The 22,174-nt window shown below is 40.6% G+C and overlaps 1 pseudogene; it reads right to left on the bottom strand.

Annotated features, from left to right (window-relative positions):
- Positions 1-13,517: 13,517 nt before the first annotated feature.
- On the bottom strand, positions 13,518-13,896 carry LOC136133591 (large ribosomal subunit protein eL31-like; annotated as a pseudogene).
- Positions 13,897-22,174: the final 8,278 nt, after the last annotated feature.

The following is a 22,174-nucleotide window of genomic DNA, read 5'->3' as shown; positions in this document are numbered from 1 at the left end:
CCATTCATCTCAGACTGGGGCTTGAACCCACAGGCCAGGACTTGAGCCTGGCCAAAACCCAGATTGGAACATGAACCCATGGTCTTTTAACTGAGATCACACACATGGTTTCAGGACTTAATGAAGCTCAGGTTCTTGATGTCTCATCACAGAAAGAAGTCAGTGAGGGACAAAGTGATAGGTAGGAAGTGGATTCATTTAGAGAGAAACACACTCCACCGACACAGTGTGGGCCATCTCAGAAGGAGAGAGCGGCTCCAGGGTATGGGGATGTCAGTTTTTATAGAGGTGGGTAATTTCATAGGCTAATGAGTAAGAGGAGTATTCCAGCTATTTTGCGGAAGGGGTGGGGATTTTCAGGAATTGGGCCACTGCCCACTTTTTAACGTTTATGGTCGGCCCTGGAACTGTCATGGTGCCGGTGGGTGTGTCATTTATCATGCTGGTGTGTTACAATGAATGTATCCTGAGGCTTAAGTCGACTTGTCTGCCATCTTGGACCTATTTGGTTCTAATCAGTTTATGTCATGTCCTTGGGCAATGTCGTTCTTTTAAAGGTTGTGCCCTGCCCCCTTCCCTCCTGTTTCAGTACCATTTTATTTTGTAATGTCTCACAACTCTATTTTAAAATTTTTTTTTTTTTGCGGTGCTTGGGCCTCTCACTGTTGCGGCCTCTCCCGTTGCAGAGCACAGGCTCCGGACGCGCAGGCTCAGCGGCCACGGCTCACAGGCCCAGCCACTCCGAGGCATGTGAGATCTTCCCGGACCGGGGCACAAACCCGTGTCCCCTTCATCGGCAGGCAGACTCTCAACCACTGCGCCACCAAGGAAGCCCCTATTTTTAAATTTTTTTTAATTTTCAGATTAAAACATTTTAATTTGGTTTTATTTTATTTCATCATATTGTTTCATAGAACGCAGTGCATGAATACTAGATGCGCAGTTCCATGAGTTTTGACAATTGCATACACCTGTGTGGACAAGTAATGCTGTCTGTCATTTCAGTAAACAAAGACTGTTGCCTGCCATTCAGGTAAACAATGAATTATGCCCTCCATCAAGCCATCAGCAACTGCAGGCCCCCCCCCCAACCCCCCCAGTCAGAATCCTGAGGGGATTTCAGGATGGAGATAAACTGAACACGGGCTCTAGGTAGTTGAGATGCATATCAAAGGAATAATTGACAGCCCAGACTCTTGCATCTTTCTATACATAGAAAAACACTAAAATCATTAACTTGAGATGTCTGTTTTTTGTGATTAGCGGTAATCTTTTGATGTTGGACTACTACACATTCCTTTTGTTTTTTCCAGCAAAAACTCCTATATAGCCCGGCTCCTCCCTTACCTCTTTGGAACAGTTCCTCAGAACTATCTGAGAGGCTGATTCTCGGGCTATATAGTCCTCAGTAATGTCCCCAAATAAAACATAACTCTCAACCTTTTGGTTGTGTGTTTTTTTTAAGTTGACACCTGTGTAAACCCAATTAAGGTATAGAGCATTTTCATCCCTCTGGAAAGTTCCTTTGTGCCTCTTCCCAATCAATCTTACTCACCCCAGCCTAACTCCAAGTAACCACTGTTAGGATTTCTATTACCATAGGTTAGATAGATAGCCTTGTTTTGAACCTATGTAAATGGAATCGTGCAATATGTACTTTCCTTTCTGTGTCTGGATTCTTTTGCTCAACATAATGTATAATGTCATTGAGATGACAAGTCTCTTGTTTGTGTTGTTCACGTATCAGTAGTTTGTTCCTTTTTTGTTTTTTATTGTGGTAAAAGATAAAGTTTACCATTTAAGCATTTTTAAGCATGCAATTCAGTGGCATTAAGTACATTCACAGTGTGGTGCAACCATCACCACTCTCTATTTCCAGAACTTGTTCAACATCCCAAGCTGAAACTCTGTACCCATTAAATAATAACTCCCTATTCCCCTCTCCCCCAGCCTCTGGTAACCACTATTCTACCTTCTGTATTAATTTGTCTATTTTAGGTACCTCATTTAAGTGGGTCCCAGTCATTTTATGGCTTTGTAAATACCTCAAACAATATTATACCTTTAAATTAAAACCTGCATATGTACACACATGGAAAAATTGGAAACATAATTTTCTAACATGTTTAAAAATCTTAAAAAGGAAGAGTTTCAATAGGTTTTTTAACTTACTTGTGAAAAATAAGAATTTGACAATATCCAATTAATTTCTAAGAATAACTGATTGACCTTAGGGAAAATGGAAAACTTTCTTAACCAAATTTCAATAAAACATTTATATAATTATTATATAGGGTTGAAAAATAAGTATTATGATTTAGTAAACTTAGCCAATAATATATTTCTACATATTGTTTTGAAGTATTTTTTTTTTTTTTTTTTTTTTTCTTGCGGTACGCGGGCCTCTCACTGTTGTGGCCTCTCCCGCTGCGGAGCACAGGCTCCGGACGCGCAGGCTCAGCAGCCATGGCTCACGGGCCCAGCCGCTCCGCGGCATGTGGGATCTTCCCGGACCGGGGCACGAACCCGTGTCCCCTACACCGGCAGGCGGACTCTCAACCACTGCGCCACCAGGGAAGCCCTTGAAGTATTTTTTTAGCTTTGACAGAATTTAAGTAAACTTTAAAAAACTGAACACAGAACCAGACCTCTGACTGTTTCATTGCAAAGTGCTAAATCAAAAATTACAATTGTGGGCTTCCCTGGTGGCATGGTAGTTGAGAGTCCGCCTGCCGATGCAGGGGACACAGGTTCGAGCCCTGGTCTGGGAAGATCCCACAGGCCGCAGAGCAACTAAGCCCGTGCGCCACAACTACTGAGCCTGTGCTCTAGAGCCCACGAGCCACAACTAATGAGGCCATGTGCCACAACTACTGAAGCCCGTGCTCCTAGAGCCAGTGCTCTGCAACAAGTGAAACCACTGCAACGAGAAGCCCACGCACCACAACGAAGAGTAGCCCCCAGCTCACCGCAACTAGAGAAAGCCCATGCACAGCAACAAAGACCTAACGCAGCCAAAAATAAATAAAAAAATAAATTTAAAAAAAAAATTACGGGCTTCCCTGGTGGCGCAATGGTTGAGAGTCCGCCTGCCGATGCAGGGGACGCGGGTTCGTGCCCCGGTCCGGGAAGATTCCACATGTCGTGGAGCGCCTAGGCCTGTGAGCCATGGCCACTGAGCCTGCGCGTCCGGAGCCTGTGCTCCGCAATGGGAGATGCCACAACAGTGAGAGACCCGCGTACTGCAAAAAAAAAAAAAAAAAATTGTGGCATATTCAGTTATATTGCTCTTATTAATTATATTGTTATCACTAATAATGATATTTTTCATAAGAGCAAAATTTTTGTACCAATAATAACTAAAATAAATATTTTCTAATGCACATGATTTAGCTTGGTGTTTATATGTGTATTATTAAAAGTTGGTATATATGTATATTAGGAGTACATGCTAAAACTTTTTTTAACCCAATATATCCAAAATATTATTTTAACATGCAACTGATAAAAAATTATTCATGAGATATTTTACATTCTCTTTTTTCATACCGTATTTGAAATCCAGAGCATATTTTACACTTATGTACCCTTCAGTTAGAACCAGCCACATCTCAAGGGCTCACATTATGGCTACTTTTTTGGACAGCACAGCTCTGGAGAGCTTTAATTATCATTTAACTTCCTTATTTTTAATGTCATTTCTAACTCTGGCTGTTATATTCTGGACTAGGCTGTGGAAAACAGGCAAGTGTAATATATTTTTCCAGCAATCTTTCAAAAGAAACAACAAAAATCAGGAAGCAAAAAATCTGTCGAGAATAGTATGTGCCTATGTATGTGTGGGTTTATTGGAAAAAGTCTAGAGTTTTTGGACCTTTGCATCTAGAATTTCATCTCTACTTCTTTACCAGGTAGAAACTACACTAGGAAAATCTCAATGTAGGTGCAGTAACTTCTATTTGCCTGTCTCCAAAGTAGGATTTTAGAGGAAACCCTCCTACACTGTTGGTGGGAATGTAAATTGGTGCAGCCACTATGGAAAACAGCATGGAGGTTCCTCAAAAAACTACAGTTGCCTTATGATCCAGCAATCCTACGCTTGGGCATATATCTAGACAAAACTATAATTCGGAAAGGTACATGCACACTTATGTTCATAGCAGCACTATTTACAATAGCCATATGGAAACAACCTAAATGTCCATTGACAGATGAATGAATAAAGAAGATGTGTGGCATATATATATATATATATATATATATATATATATATAATGGAATATTACTCAACTGTAAAAAGGAATGAAATAATGTCATTTGCAGCTACAGGAATGGACCTAGAGATTATCATACTGAGCGAAGTAAGTCAGGAAGAGAAAGACAAATATGATATTGCTTATATGTGGAATCTAAAATATGACACAAATGAACATATCTACGAAACAGAAACATAGAGAACAGACTTGTGGTTGCCAAGGAGGAGGTAGGCAGGGGAGAGATGGATTGGGAGTTTGGGACTGACTAGCAGATGCAAACTATTATATATAGGATGGATAAACAACAAGGTCCTACTGTATATAGCACAGGGAACTATATTCAATATCCTGTAATAAACCACAATGGAAAAGAAAAAAAAGTAGGATTTTAGGTAATTATGTTTTTAACCAGAATTGTGGTATTTTAGCCACCACTTGTTTCTATTAATGTGTCTGGATTGAATCAGGTGAGTGGCAGGTACTTGTTTTATTTTAACAATTCATCATCTGAACCACATTGTGCCTGTTAAGGTTGTATATAGTATTTAAACAACGCAGATACAATCTAGTGTAGCCTTATTCTCACGGTTAAGGAAAATGTAGTAGATAATGTCTAAGAAAAGCAATTAAAAAATAAATTTATTTATTTATTTAATTTTTGGCTGCTTTGGGTCTTTGCTGAGCACGGGCTTTCTCTAGTTGCGGAGCAAGTGGGGACTCCTCTTTGTTGCGTTGCGTGGGCTTATTGCGGTGGCTCCTCTTGTTGCAGAGCACGGGCTCTAGGCACACGGGCTTCAGTAGTTGTGGCATGCAGGCTCAGTAGTTGTAGCTCGTGTGCTCTAGAGCACAGCTCAGTAGTTGTGGCGCACGGGCTTAGTTGCTCCGTGGCATGTGGGATCTTCCCAGACCAGGGATCGAACCCGTGTCCCCTGTATTGGCAGGCGGATTCCTAACCACTGCGCCACCAGGGAAGTCCTAAGAAAGGCAATTATTAAGCTAATTTCTATAAACATAACTCAAACAAATAAAGGCCTCAGGTAAAAGCTCACCTTGAAAATAGCCAAAAGAGGTGTAGGCCTGAGTGGCTGATGCAAATTGGCTTGGTTGATGCAAATACAGACTACAGGTGAATCATCCCTATTTGTTTATTAAACCTGGAAAGGCAATAGAAGATTTTGGCTCTGGTTTTACGTTTGTCTATGAGATTGATTATTGTTAAGCAAAAATTATAGAAACTGGTCATTGTGTGGTAAGTTGTGCATTTTAGAGCTCTTCAAGAACATCATGGTCACCTGGACAGTCTTCCACATTTTACAGCTGAAGAAACCGAGGTCTGAGGTGTGTGGTTTGGGGCTGACTCCCTGGTGTTTTGGCTCCCTGCCCTGTACTCTTCCCACCCAGCTACCAAAGGACAGGAATGAGCAACATTCAAAGGAAGACACACAAATGGCAATAACATATATGAAAAGCTCATAATTAAAGGAAATACACATTAAAAACATACGATATCGGGACTTCCCTGGTGGTCCAGCGGGTAAGACTCCACACTCCCAATGCAGGGGGTCCAGGTTCGATCCCTGGACGGGGAACTAGATCCTGCATGCATGCCACAACTAAGAAGTCTGCATGCCGCAGTGAAGATCCTGAGTGCCGCAAGTATGAAGATCCTGAGTGCCGCAACTAAGACCCGGCACAGCCAAAATAAATAAATATTTTCAAAAAACATAGGATATCATTTTTCATTTAACAAATTGGTAAAGATACAAATTTATAACAAGTTTTTTTGAGACTTTTGGGAAATGGACACATAAGCACTCAGCTGACGGATGCCTGAAATCTCACAAGTAGAGATCTGTTCCTTCGGCTTAGTTTTGCCTTGTTAAACATTAAAAAAGAAGTAACATATATGCTTTACTAATCAGTGACATCCCAAGAAGAATGACTGCTTCGGCTCCTTTCCTGGGAACAGAGTTTCATTAGGGTAAATGGGAAAGCAAAATGCCATGGGTCCCTGGTGCCTTATGAGTGCAAACCTGACTGTGTGCAAAAGGTCTAGAGACAGAGGCAAATGGCTTTTCTCACAGTTTACAGATGGCTGCCTCTGATAAGGATTTGAGTCCCTGAGGGGATAGGTTCAAGATGTTAGATTCCCTTGAAGAAAAACTCCCCTCAAGAAAAATGTTTGATCTCTTTCTTTCACTCTTTATGGTTGGCATTTTGGTTTGGGGTTTATTTGGGAGCCTTCTTTCTTTTGCCTTTTTAAATTGAATATACAGAGGTTCTGTTTCTTAGAGATGACCACTAGAAGCTGAAGATGAACGGTGAAGTTATCACTTCTAAAGTTCCTTCCTTACCCAAGACCTGCAAAAGGAAGACTCTGGCAGGCCCAAGACAATGCTGCTAGATATTGGGTACCTTCTGGCCACATATCCAAATGGCAAAAAATGGGAAGCAAAAAGGCTTATGTCTCAGTTCCTTCAGATTTATGATCCTTGGTTAATATTTTTATATAAACCTTGCCTCATTCCAAAATGGGTCTGAGGCAGCATGAAAACTACTAACTACTAAATTCAACCCAGGACACCCACTTGCGGAGTAGAGTTTGCCAAAGGTCTATGGGTTTTGAGGTTTTTGATGCTTAGATTCTTGCATTATGTTATTTCATAGCAGGATAAACCAACTAAGTTTATTACTATTATAAGCCCTTTTATATTTGCATGATATTTTATTGTTTACAAAGGACTTTAAAATCCTGTTTCACTTGACTCTCCCAACAATCTTGCAAGCTAAGGAGGAAGGGTCTTATCAGTTGGCAGATGAGGAAACTGAAAATGCGCAACTTCAAACCTCGAAGTTGCTAAGTGGCAGGTAGAACTAAGGTTTAAGCCCAGCCTCTGATCCCAAGCCCCTTGTTCCTTCCACTCTCTAACATTGCCTCTCAATAAAAGCAAAGGGAAAAAAAATCATTTGTCATTCCAATGAGGATGATGAATCCCTACCAACTTCGTTGCATGAAATTAACCCCCTTTAAAGTGTTTACCAGCTCTTACTGCCTTAGGCAAGTCCCTGAATAGGTTTCTCTTGCCGTCTTCTGCTCTAGTCAAATCTTCAAGCAACCACCCTGCCCCTTTGGCATCACAGCCCCCTTGCTGAGCTCATTACTCCACAGGCATCATCTGGTCTCTGCTGTGACCACAGTAGCAGAGCAAGCTGGTTGCCCATCAAGATCTAAGTACCCTCTTTTCCACAGAAAAGAGATGCAGCCTGGACATGTCTGCCCAGAGAGCACACTGCCCAGCCTCCCTTGCTCCTAGGTGTGCTGATGAAGCTCCAGCCAATAGAACAAGAGTAAGGGTGATGGGGGGAAGTTCCATCTCCCTTACTTAGGAGGAAATTCCTGGCACTGGACTTTTCCTCCTCACCATTCCTTTTGGCTTAATTGGTGATGACTAGACTGACCTTGAAAGCTACATGTAAAAGATGGCAGAGTCCCCATCAACATGGGTCCCTGAGTGCCTGTGTGGAGCAGAGATGTCCGCTAATCTGGAACTGCCACCTTGGACTGTTATGTGACAGAGAGGTCAACTTAAATGTAGTTTGAACCACTGGATTTTGGAGTCTCTTTTTACAGATGTTAGGTTTTTACTCCAGTACAGTCTCTTTGGCTATTATCCCTTGACTGTTCTTTCCTTAGCTGCTCCATCTCATCTATATGAAAGTTCTCTAATTTTTCACTGTACATCAATACCAGGCTACAATCTTTAATGAAACATTACAGACAATCTGGGGACAAAGGAAGGAAATTGCTCTGAGGCAGCAGCCTAGCAGATAAGTCTGCAGTGCCCATACCAGGCCCACTTTGCTTTGCTTCATTGCTGGCCTGCTTTACCCCTTCTATGGCTCCACCCTATAATGAAAGCACTCTGGGCCTTTCTTTATCTGATGTAAAGATGGTCAATAGTGGAATATCAATTTCCTCTATGGGAAATCTTCTTCCCCCCAAACAGAGAGCAAAAGCCAATGGCAAATAAATGTGATGTCAGCATATTTCTCAATGTCTGAGTTATTTAGTCATAAATTACACTGAGGCACCAAAAGCCCTTGTTAGCCTAAACCAAGTTCGGTCTATTCTTTTTCAGTCTCTCTCCCCTAAGAGTTCAAAACATTCTAAGGTTCAATCTCACATCAAGTTACCTTGTTACACTGTGTTTTGACATTTTGCCTTTTCTGAATTCGGAAAATATTTATTTCCATTTTGTGGATAATAAAATATACCCAGAACCACTTGGAGATAACTCTGCATAACTCTTGTGTTCTGTTTTTTATAAGTTATCACACTTCTTTTGGCTCAAGCTCACCCCAAACCAAGAAATCCATCCATCATTCTAATACACTCCTTGTAAGCACTCTGCACTTAAGTTCTGAATGGATAAAAAATATTTAATAATATTTTAATACAGGTTTAATAAAATTGAAGGGTAATGCCATCAGAAATGGGTAATGATATCACGTTCTTTTCCAGATGGAGAAAACGCCTCAGGAGACAAACCCCAGGGCTGTTTCACTGCTCTCCGCTAACACTGGACTCATTGACACAATAGGCTAAAGAGAGAGAATTCAGGTCCGCTGAGGACAGGCTGACCCTAGAAAGACGAGAAGGGGTCCAGCCGCAAGACCCTTTTCTTGACCTCACCCATCAGACGATTACTCCTCTTTAGAAAGAGTGGGCGAGCTAAGGTGGAAGAAAAGGTGGAGGCTCATCCTCCACTCTCTCAAAAGATCATAGATGCTATTTGAGGGATCAAGAAAGGAACACAGGGAGAGGAAGAAAAAGGTTTCTTGAATAGTGGATATTTCCCCCCTTTTATCTTTTATATGACATTGTGCTTTCCAAGCAGAGAAACTGATAGACTTCAGGCTTTCTGCTTGAGTAGCTTCGAAGAAACCTGAAATAACAAAGAGAACTGGAGGGGAAGCCACAGCAGATGAGAGATTTCAACAGGTCTACAGAAGATGGCTAACGTATAAGGAGAGGCTAAATGATGAAATGTGGAAAGAGTTACAGCGTGGAGTATGGACGAAGGGATACAGCTCTGGAGAAAGCGGATATGCCTTGAAGAACCTAGGCAAAGTGGCTTGGAAATGCCAGGTACAAAAAGGCAGTAAGATGGGGAACGGGAGAGACTGGTATTCATTCCCGTCTGCACGTGGGGCAGCCAGCCCCGCCCACCTGCCTCCCTGAAGCCTCGCAGAAACACCTGGCAACAAGCGTTTATCACTCCCACCCAACCCTGACACAAAGCACAGGGGGTCCCTCTAATGCAATGGAACAAAGCCCCGCGTGTCGGCATTTAGGAACTCCAGCCTGTTCCTCAGCTGCTCGCCTTCAAGGAAACCTGTCAATCAACACATATGGAAAGACATGAAAGAACAAGGAAGGAAGGGAGGGAGGGAGGGAGGGAGGAGGGGAGGATACAAGTCTGCACCTAGATTCAGCATTGTAAAAATTCTGAAGACTAAATGTAAAGAGAGGAGCACTAAAAACTTTGAGAAAACAGAGGAAACAGACTCACAAACAAAAGCAAAAACAGGTAATCTGTAGAGAAGTGAAAATCAAATTGATCAATTTGTCAGCATGATTGGATGCTAGAATACTATGAAACAATGCCTATAAAATTATGGGGGAAGGTATTTCTAATACAGAATTCTATGCATACTTAGCTATCAATCAAATGAAAGTAAAACTTTTTTTTTTTTTTTTTTTTGCATGCAACACTTAGGGAAAAAGGAAATGTAGTCATACCATTCTATTCAGATGTACAGTGAGCAGTACGGTATGGTCCTCCATGGTACTCCTGGTCAGATCGCCCCACCTTGAACTCCCACCCTCTCCGCAGCAGGTGTGGTGGATTAAAATTGCCACAGATCCCCCCCTTCCCCCCCATCTCTCCTTCCCCTCCTTTCTATCATTTAAAAAACATTGACTACAGGTGGCCAGCAGAGTCAGGGCTGAGGACACAGCAGAAGAGGACTCGAAGGACTCCTCATCCCATTCAAAGTCCAAGTACGAGTTCTGGCAGTGGTCCCCAAGACCTGCCCTGACTGCCTACTGTTTTTGAACTTTTAGAATCAGTCTACAGAGAGGCATGGAAAACAAGTCTGATTGCAGAACACGGTAAATGTTATCAACCTCAACGTTACAAATTACAGCAGACAGAAGTTAGGTAAAGAGAGGCGAGATGATGTTGCAATAAACATCTCTCACCTTATGAACTGAGTGTAGTTGATTGATTAAAAAAATCAATTAAAGGTATGAAGGTATCCAGCAGAGGAACTAAATCGTGTTGTATCTATTTGGAAGGGAAGGATGGTGGAAATGAGGGCTAAAAGGGATCAAAATCTTCTGTCAACAAACAGAAACAAAGTAATAATATTCAGCTTAATATCAATACTTTAATATTTAAGAATGCCAGATGCTATTAACTTTTATTACTACTTTATAAGTACACTTAACAAGGGCATGAATCCTATTAGCTGCTGTGTTCAGGCGTTGTGGTGTTCTTCTCCACAGGTGGCCCCCAGCCATGCTTCTGTGCTTTCCCTGCCACCCTGAATCTGGGCTGGCCCTGGGACTCACTTCAACCAGCAGAAAGTGGCAGAAGTGACAGCCTACCTGTTCTGGGCCTAGGCTTTAGGCAGGCCTGGTAGCTTCTGCTCTTGCATATTTTGGAGGCCTGAGAAACGTGTAGAAGGCCTGCTGCCCTGCTGGAGGCGTTCTGTGGAGAGATCACCAGGAGAGAGAAAGGGCCTGGTGTTACAGGGGTAGAGAGAGAGGCCCACCTGGGCCCAGCCTCCCAGCCAGACATGTGAGTGGAGCCATTTGGAGGTTCCAGCCCCACAGCTATCTGACTGCAGCAGCATCAGAACCCCACTTGAGACCAGCGGAAATCACCATCCTGCTGGGCTCCAGCTTACCCACAGAACTGGGAGAGATAATAAAAGGGCTGTTTTCAGCCGCTAAGTTTTGGGGTGGTTTGTTAGGCAGCAAAAGATAACTGAGACAGACACATTTAATCTTCCTCTGTCAGGTCACCTGCTTCCTGCTCAAGTTCCAGAATATCAATCCCCAAATTCCAAGAACCGAAGAGAGGGAGGGGGTGAGGAGGAGAGATAGGAGGACAGAGGGGAGAGCAAGATGTACGGTTGCTGCATGGGGTGAGGTTGGAGAAAAAAGACCCCTGCGGGAGGGGAGTCAAAGGAGTTTTATGCCCGTGAATGTCCAGATTCAAATTTGAACTTCTTTTTTGTGCCACTGCTATAAATACCCCACCTCTGCCTTCTCATTTTCTTCCAATGCTTAGTAAAGACTATTACCCACAAATTGCTTTAGATGAGTCAAAGTTTTGCAAAACTTAAGGAGCTGAACTTATGTCTGGACACTTCCTAGAAGAAAGTTGAGAATTCCAAGGAGAAGGCTTATTCACCACCCCCTTCCTGTGATTTGCTTGGCTCAGAGATCTGCCTTAAGCATCACATGGTGAGCACACGTGACCTGTACCATTTCTGAGCAGAAGATTCTAGAGGCACTGCAAGTTTCCCCCAGGCGTTTTGTTCCTGGGCCCTCAGCCATTAGAAGGGCATAGCCCCTATGGGAGCCACTCCTTTAGCCTCGATCCCTGAACGAGAAGACACACGAGCCCATTCTCAATCCACCACCTGGAGAAGAGCTGCAGCAGCCACACTGCAGCCATGGACCAGTAACATGAGCAGGAAATAAAAATTTGGTGTTGTCAGCTACTAAGATTTTGAGGTTGTCACGCAGCCTAATCTAGTGAAAGCCAATTAATATGAAGCCCAAACTCTAAAAGCTTCCAGAGGGGAAGAAAGAAATCTGGTAACTTACAAAGGGTCCAATTCAGACAGTGTCAGACTTAAGACCAGCAAGGTAATGGAGCCCTGTCTTCATAGTTGTGAGAGGAAATTATTCTGACTCTAGAATCTATAATTGATAAAAACTATGAAGATGTACTCATATATGAAAGCACTTAAATCTTACCGTCCATGCGCTCCTTACGAAGCAAAACAAACCATATAATTATACATATATGTGTGTGTGTGTATATATATATAGTATAAAATATGATGGAACAAATAAATATACACATCTGTATTATATTTTATCCTATCAAAGTAAAAAGAAACAGAACCTTTTTCTTGTTAGTGTGAGGGTGTAGCAAAATAAAATATGTAAGTTCATTCATTTCTGGAGAGTTTAGCAAAACATATCCAAAAGCCTGAAACTGTTCCCACCTTTGGATTCAGCGAGTTCACTTACAGTAATTTATTGGAAGGAAATTAGAATATAGGCAAAGATTTAGCTACTAAGGTGTGTGGCATGAAGCGTTATATATAATAGTGATAATTGGAAATAACCTAATGTATGTACTAGGCAGGCACTAACTATAACGTTGTAATTTTAAAAAATTAGTCCTTTGAATAATTCATGAGTGTCTTACAAATTTTTTAAAAAAGATATAAAAGGCTATACAGTAAAAAAAAAAATTAACCTTTTTCCACCCTAGTCTTCTAGCCACTGAGTTTCCTTCTTGAAGGCAACTGATATCAGTTTCCCTTTCAATCCTTCCAGAGACAGTCTTCCATACATACATTACATATAATAATATATATGCATATACATTTTTTCTTTTATAGTAGCTTACTATCCACACTGCTCTGTCCTTGGCTTTTTATACTTAATTCTTGCATATGATTGTTCAATATTAGCACATGGAGAACTACCTCATTCTTTCAAACACACAGAGTATTCCTTTGATGTGCACCTCTTAATTCATTTAGTTGTTTTGAGAAGATCGCATTTGTGGAAGATTTGTAGAAGAACATTTAATAACATGAATAGATGTTCATGATTTATTAAGGGGAAAAGATAAGGCAGCAGTTTACAAAGTGGTTGAGAGCTGTAGTAACCTGCAAGTCTACAAATAGCCTCTTCCGAATGCTCAGGACACATACACATATTCACATGAAAGCTTGGCGTTTGCCATTACAAATTCCTGGAATAACACAACCATTGTGCCCTTTGTCCTACTGAGTTGGCCTTTGTAACCAGGGAAACAGCCCTGGTTCATGATCTAAAGAAATATTGGAGAGATAGTCTAGTTAAAGATAACAAACAGGGTTATATTGTCCTCTGGGTACTTGGTGATCTCTCTCTCTTTTTTCCCAGTTTTATGATTTTGACAATCAGCAATTGGTTCTCATCCACGTTGTCTGTATGTTTTTGAAAGTGGTGACAGGTACACAGGTAACCACCATATAGAGCTTGTTTGGTGAATCTTCATCCTCATTACATTTTCTGGACAACCAAACACAGATACCGTATGGAACATTTCTTATTCCTTTGGTCTAGACAGCTTTGCTGAGCCTGGTGTCAATGTGCACACCTGGATTTCCCACCTCTTTCGAGGCAATTTCCTAATCTCTTGGAGTGCCTGAGGGGCACTCTTCTTGAAGCCCACCCCATGATATACCTGTGAACATTGATGGTGTATTCTCTGGTCACCACCTTGTTAATGGCAGAACAACCCTTCTTATCCTCTCCACCCTTCTTTGTGGGAGCCATTTTGCTGAGACCAGGTTGGAACTGCTTGATAATCTTAACACCGTTTTCCTTTCCATGCTCATTTGTGATGTCAGCCAGCACTGAAGTAAGAGTACCCCAACCCCTGCTGCTTGAAGTCAACCCAGGAGTGGACCTCACCACCACCTCCTTTTGCTCACTAATAATTGAGTTAGAAATATATCAGAGAAATGGACTAATCAATAAGAGTGACCAGAGGCCTTTCAGTTCTGCAGAAACTAAATAAAACAAGCCTGGGACTTCCCTGGCCGTCCAGTGGCTAAGACTCTGAGCTCCCAATGCAGGGGGCCCAGGTTTGATCCCTGGTCAGGGAACTAGATCCTTCATGCTGCAACTAAGAGTTCACATGCTGCAACTAAAGATCCCGCATGCCGCAACTAAGACCCAGCACAGCCAAATAAATAAAAAAATTCTTAAATATTAAAAAAAAAAACCAACCCTAACAGGAAAACTAGTTGTGTCCCTGGGAGCAAGCCCTAGAGATCAGCCTGCCCTGCCTCATCTGAGTTTTTCCTTTTGGTCACACTCTGGCTGGACACTGGATCCTTAACTGGGAAGCAAGAACAGAAAATGAGGAGACTGGGACTTCTGTGGAGGTCCAGTGGTTAAGACTCCATGCTTCCACTGCAGGGGGCATGGGCTCGATCCCTGGTAGGGAACTAAGATCCCACATGCTGCAGCCAAAATAGTAATAATAATAATAATTTTTTTAAAAAAAAGAAAGAGAGGAGACTGGTTCATACCCTGATAGTGTGAACAGCCTGCCAGAGCTGGAACCTTATTTCTGCTACACACAAGTGGTGTTTGTATTGAAACAAGCATCCTTTTCTTTAAAAAAAAAAAAAATTTATTTTGGAATAATTCTAGATTTACGAAGAGTTGCAGAGATATGGCTGATGTTTCCCCTAATGTTAACACTTACATTATCATATTACATTTGTGAAAACTCAGAAACCAACATTGGTACATTACTCTAAACTAAATTCCAGGTTTTATTTGGATTTCACTAGTTTTTCCACACATGTCCTTTTTCTGTTCCAGTATCCCGTCTGGTATCCCACATTGCATTTGGTTGCCATATCTCCTTGGCCTCCTCTGATCTGAGACAATTTCTTAGTTTTTGTCTCTCACGACCATGACAGTTCTGAGGATTATAGGTCAGGTATTTTGTAGACTGTCCCTCAGTTTGGGTTTCTCTGATGTTTTTTTCTCATGACTCTACTGGGGTTGCGGGAAGAATACCAGAGGGGAAGGACCCTTCTCTTCGCACCAGATCAGGGAGTCCATGTCATCACCATGACGACTGATCCCTGGTGATGTAAACATGGATCACACGGGTAGGTGGGCTCTGCCAGGTCCCTCTACTCTGAAGTCACTATATGTTCCCTTTTCATGCTCTGTTCTTTGGAACAGAGTCACTAAGTGCAACCCACACTCAAGGGGAGGGGAACTGAGCTCCATCTCTTGGAGGGAACAGTATCTACATCCCTCCCTCCTTATTTGTTTTTTTGTTCATCCACTCATTTATACACAAGCATCTTTTAAACTCAAAATAATATATACTCTTATTTCAGTAAAAGGGTTAGGTCAGTACTTATGCTTTTAGCAAAGTTGGCCATCCCCCATGACAGGGAATATGAAACCTTCTAGGGGTTCCTAATGGACATAAGAACAAGGAATCTTTAAAAAAACTAAAAGTCTAATCTCAGCTCTGCCACATATTAACCATATAACCTAAGGCAAGTTTCTTAATCCCTCTACTCAGATTTCCTTTTTAAAATATAGACATATTAACTACTAAAAGTACTCTTATATAAAGGCATAAGGAGTCAATGAGATAATTCACTTTGAACACATAGCACAGAGTCTAATAGTTAATGCTTAATAAGTATTAGCTGCCATTTATTACATGATTTGCTTTTATTAAGAAGTAAATATGGGGCTTCCCTGGTGGCGCAGTGGTTGAGAGTCCGCCTGCCGATGCAGGGGACACGGGTTCGTGCCCCGGTCCGGGAAGATCCCACATGCAGCGAAGCGGCTGGGCCCGTGAGCCATGGCCGCTGAGCCTGCGCGTCCAGAGCCTGTGCTCCGCAACGGGAGAGGCCACAACAGTGAGAGGCCCGCGTACCGCAAAAAAAAAAAAAAAAAAAAAAAAAAAAGTACATATGCATATGTGCATATACACACATATATATATAGACAGAGGAAGAATCAGTGGTTGATGATATCCTTATGATTTTTATTTTCTTCACTTATTTGTACATTCTAAGTTTTCTGTAAAAAAAAATTATCATTTTCCTACTAAGAGAAAAAATAATAAAAGTCAGTTTCCAGATTACTAACACCTGACAGTGCTGAAGGTGTGGAAAATGACCACTTTTTCATTCCACTGTTGGGAGGAAAACTTGCTAAATCTTTTCTGAAGAATGTCTTGGCAATAAGTATCAGAAGCATTAAAATTTTGCAGACCATCTGACTCAACAATTCCATTTCTAGCTATTTATCCAGGTGAAAATATTGTACAGTATATATGCACAAAGATCTATTCATACAAGTGTTCACTACATCAATTATAAAAGCAAAAATGGTAATAACTGAATCCTATGTATAAATTATGGTCCTGTGTAGCCAAAAGAACATTTTGTAGAGATTGTTTAGTGAAATTTTTTAAACGTTCACACTACATTTAAGTGACAAAGGGACAAAGGTTAGTTACAAAAATTATGGCCAGCGTAATTTTACCTTTGTAAAATACAAACACACACAAAGTTGTTTGCGGGGGGTGGATTAATTGGGAGATTGGGATTGACATATATACACTACTTAATGTGTAAAACAGATAGCTGGTGGGAACCTGCTGTATAGCACAGGGAGCTCAGCTTGGTGCTCTGTGATGACCTAGATGGGTAAGATGGGGGGTGTGAGGGAGGTCCAAGAGGGAGGGGATATATGTATACATATAGCTGATTCACTTTGTTGTATAGCATAAACTAACACAACATTGTAGAGCCCAATTTAAAAAAATGTGTCTAAAAGACAACAATTATTATCTCAGGGCAGGTGGATTGTGAGTGACTTATTTTCTTATTTGGGTTTATCTGTATTTTCCAGATTGCCTACAAGAAACCGAAATTTTTTTTGGGAACAGAAAAAGCCAGTTCTATTTTTAACATGCTCATCATAGATAATTTGGAAAATATAAAATATTAGATAGAAGAAAATAAAGTTGCTCACAATTCTACCACTTAGAATTAACCATAATTAACAATTTGTTGTATTTCTTTCAGTCTTTATATGAATTTGTGTATAATCTTTGCCACTCCCCCTCCTACCCAATTTAGGACCATACCATATTTAATGTTTTATAGTCTGCTTTTTCTTTCGCTTAACATTATATCATGAACATCTCCCTGAGTCTTGAATAATTTTTAACAATGTTAAAACAAAAACAAGCTAGTGAGGGAGATGTGCAGAAAGTGATGTGCAAAGATTCATTATGAAGTGAACAAAGCAAGTTGCAAAGCAGTATTATAGGATGGTCATATAAAATATTCACCAAGCATTTAATTTTGTTTATGTCTTAAGAGAAGGAGTTGTGTGGAAATGTTTGGCAGTTTAAATTTTTAAAATAATATATATATTGCTATTATCTCTGTAATCAGAAAATTAATATAGATTTAAAAATACATAAAAACCCCATTTTAAAGGACTGTACAATATTCCACTATACCTAAAATTCTCCTGTTGTTGGACATTTAGATTTGTTTTAGCTTTTTTGTTACTACGAATAATGATAATGCTAGGATGAATATCTCTGTTTTCAAGTCTTTCTCTGAGCTCGTTATATTCTATGATAAATTTGAAGAAGGACAGGGAGACGCAAGAGGGAGGAGATATGGGGATATATGTATATGTATAGCTGATTCGCTTTGTTCTAAAGCAGAAACTAACACACCATGGTAAAGCAATTATACTCCAATAAAGATGTTAAAAAATATTCAAAAAAAATTTTGAAGGAGGATTCCTAGATCAATTTCTGTGTACTAATCTTAAAAGATTTTGTTTGAAATGTATGCTTGTATACAAATGTATGCCTGTATAATAAGGGCAACAGATTTAACTTTCTATTTCTTAGTAGAAATCAACAAGACCCCTTAGCTTATGGCTTTTAATTTACTCAGAGATTTCTCATGGGAAAAATGCATTCTCTTTGGAAATATATTCCAGAGTCTTGTTCAAAAACAATTTCTCAACCCCAGTAGAAACTTTGAAACCTGGCCTAATACTCCACAATTGAGAATTAGTGGCAATAGATCAATGTTCTTGATTCATTAAGCTAATATGACGGGCCAATTCACTGGTGATATTCTAATATGGGATAGAGAAGAGAGACTGTAAATAATAAAAATAAATAAAAATTAAAAAGTCACCCATCCTTTGTTTTATCCTCTAATCTATTAAAAGAAATAAAGTCTTGCTCTTTTGAAAAAAGTAAGTTTTATCGATATACGATTCATATACCATAAAATTTACTCTTTAGGTACACAATTCGGTGTCATTCAGTATTTTCATAGCCTGTGCAACCATCACCACTTTCTAATTTTAGAACATTTCATCATTCTTGCTTTAGGAGATTATTCTCTTATTTTATTTTATAATTATTATAAATAGAAACTGCCTCAAATCCATGATCAAATAAGGCAATGAAGAGATACAAGTAGTTAAATAAAACAAAGTTTTGACCACCTATTTAATCTATGTTTGACATTTCTTTGGGTCCTTTACCTTTTTCAAGGTTCTGGCTTCCTTATCTGTAAAGATCAGAAGATTGGTGTAATCTCACGAAGGACTCTTTTTTTTTTTTTTTTTTTTTTCTTTGCGGTACGCAGGCCTCTCACTGTTGTGGCCTCTCCCGTTGCAGAGCAACGCAGGCTCCGGACGCGCAGGCTCAGCGGCCATGGCTCACGGGCCCAGCCACTCCGCGGCATATGGGATCTTCCTGGACCGGGGCACGAACCCGTGTCCCCTGCATCGGCAGGCGGACTCTCAACCACTGCGCCACCAGGGAAGCCCAGGACTCTGTTTTAAATTATACCTTTTTATGTAGTGTTCAGACTGCTCACGTTTCATGATAATTTCAGTACCATCACTTTGGTTAGAGCTAGACCCTGCATATACAGAAGAAGAATATGCAGATGGCTTCGTTTACAAATGTGATGAGATCTACTGGCAAAGAGACCAAACACCCTGTTATAGTTTGGGACTAGCTATTTAGGTAAGCACACAGTGTTTTTACATAGTTATTTTAGTTAAGGTTGGCCTTAGGGAAATAACAAATATCAGGATATAAGAATTCAGCAAAAATTGAAAATGCCCCAAAACAAGGGTTAGGGTTAGGCTAGGGTTAGAGTTAGGGTTAGGGTTACGGTTAGGGTTAGCTTCAGACCTTTAAGTACTTACCACCTTTAAATGCAAAAATAAGTGAAAAGTTTGGTGGAAGTTTTCTGAAGTTTTTAGATCGCTACCTTCTGGCTCTGCTACTTTCTGGCTACGTCTTTGAACCTGAGATTTCTTACTTGTAAAATGTGGCTAACAATACCTACTTCCTACGGTGTTTGGTAGAGTATATTAGGGAGTATGTATATTGATATAAAGCATCTAGTACGATGCCTGACATCCGATAAGAGCTGACTGTAATTTAATTCCCTTGGACCAGTTAATCTATCAAGAACATAAAAGTCAACAGAAAAGAAGTAATAATACACATGTGTAAATGCATAAATTGGTGAAATTAAGGATGAATCGAAAAAGCCATAATTTGCCCCCATAATTCGTCAATGATTTGTATATCAACATATGATCGCTGCATTATATTCTGAATATTGATTTAAAATATTTCTTTCCTTTATACTACGTAAGGCTTGAGATTTCTATCATTATTTAATGCTTCTCTCTAGCTTTGATCCTGTCAAATTTCTTAAAATATTCAACTGCATTGGTTATTACCACTCCCTTATGGGTTTAAAAATTCTGAAAAATTAAAAAAAAAACCCAACAAAAAACACGTTGTAAATTTGTGCAAGATAAGGTAATGTGGTTAGCAAGTTGAGGTAAAATAAAAGTACTGTATATCATGTTTTGGGATTTTACATACTGAGAGTGCCGGAAAATCCCCTGGCAATGCTGCTAGATGGAGTCTTCTTGGGATCCTGGCCAAGGATTTACTTTAATCCTTAGGAATTGTGCAATTTGAAAATTGAAGTTTCAATTTCACTTGTGCTTAACAGCTATTCTCTCAGCCATGTGTAGTCTTCTTTGTCGATGTTATTGGTCAAAGGGCATGTTCTGCACTTATGGGCAAGAATGATATTCTTCCAGTTCAGAGTGGTGTCCAGCTCGTCTATTTATGGTGTGCCATCATCTATGGCAACAAGGAGTTTAAAGTGCTTTCCAAGGCGAAACAAAACAAAACAACAGCAGCAACAAAACAAAACCCAAGCTCAGTGCTGAATAACATAAACCATCTAATACCTCAGATATCTTTGGTTTGCTTACAAAATGAAAGCCGGGCTCTTGCAAAGCAAGTGCACCCCCAGGACTTTGCATTTGCCTATAAGGAGCTAGCTCTCTGCAGCAGCCAGAAGGGAGAAAGGAGACCCCAGAGTAGATCAGGAAAGTGGAAGGACACAGGATGAGTTCCTTCTTTGTGAAGCAGATAAGAGTGTGATCCTTAGCTAGGTCATTACTCTGTCCACAGACTTGAGAAAAGGAGAGTAGAAGAGGACACAGTAAAAAGACAAGAGATCGATGACAGCCTTTTGTCCATGTCACTTCACAAAATATCTTAGCCGGAGGGATCCTTAAAAACGCTGAGCTTGACTACTCCTTATTACAGCCAGAGAGAGAAGGGAACACTTCAAAACAATGTAGTTAGTAGCAGATCTGGCTCTAGAACCCAAGGTATGTCCACCTCCCCCTGCTGCTTTGATGCATGTTCTTTGTAAGAAATGATGGCCAGAGATGGCACTGATAAAGTTTCAAAGTGGACAGGTTTGTTGCAGGCATATTTCCACCTCCATTTCTCACCCCTTGTGTTGCCCTTCACTCCCAATCCCTAAAGAAAGACCCCTTGCCCTCATGTTGCCTTCCAGCCACCCAAGAGTCCCACCTACCTTAGTCCACACCTCTATTTTCTCAACATTCTGATGACAAACAGCTCTTGTGAAAGCTATTCCTTTAAACAAATTCACACAAAAATTCTAACTGGTACTTTATCTCCCTAATAGCTTCTCAGTGGGGTTATTTTGGAACCCAGATGCATTTCTAAATGTTAACTATTTAAGGCAGAATGAGGAAGGGATTTTTATCTCTTCTAGGCCAGTCAGCCTGTAAGGTGGAATTAGTCATGGTTTTGCCCTATTTCAAGACATAAAGAGCTTGAGATGCAGGGAAAGGCAAGCTGGTAAGTAGCAGGGCAAAGGGGAAGAGGTCCTTTGCCCTAGATTAGAGGTACTGTGAGCTGTCCAGGTATTAACCCAGCAAAGCTCTCTGGAGTTTGGGGCAATAATAGCCCTCGGTTACACTTGCAATCTGGATTTGGGAACGGAGGAGGGGACTTCCAATAGATCCCTTGAAGCCAACTCATGGCTAAAAACCCATGATTTAGAGGGAACATTGATGGAGTCAATTCTGGTGAGGTTTTTTTTTTTTTCCCCCCAAAGGGGATTACATTGAAGAAATAAGAGAGTGTATGACATCCAATGAGATGTCAGTCTTTAAAACAAATATATCTTATAGATCTATTTGAATTCAATCTAAGATTACTTCCAAATTTAGTTTATATAAGATAGTGCTGGTGTTTTACAGGGGGTTCTTATATTAGAGAAAATTAAATTCAAGATGTTTTTCTCTGACCTGAAAATTACAGGTACTGGTAGTAGGAGATTAGCAAATCCAGGAGGAAGTTAATTGGATAATGGAGCCTGTCTTTGCCAGAGTAGAGTGGAGTGATGGGTATTTGGTAAAGGAAGAAACTGAAGACATAGGATAGGGATTCAAATCCAAGAAAAGTAGCTGTGTGGCTAGAGGGGAGGATAATGAGGAAAGAGGACGGGAGGAACGGTGGAAAGGAGATCTTCAGATGGGGACTGCTGCTGGACCAGTGACAAATACTGATTCTTCCTCTGCCTGGTGCCTCTGACAGTTCTCCCTCCTGTCCTTTTTCTTCTCAGTTTTAGTATTTCTCAAAGATTAAGCCTGA

The sequence above is a fragment of the Phocoena phocoena genome, chromosome 14 (genome assembly GCF_963924675.1).
Source record: "Phocoena phocoena chromosome 14, mPhoPho1.1, whole genome shotgun sequence".
Lineage (NCBI taxonomy): Eukaryota > Metazoa > Chordata > Mammalia > Artiodactyla > Phocoenidae > Phocoena > Phocoena phocoena.
The sequence above is the reverse complement of the archived record's forward strand: the minus strand, read 5'-3'. Positions and strand labels throughout refer to the sequence as shown.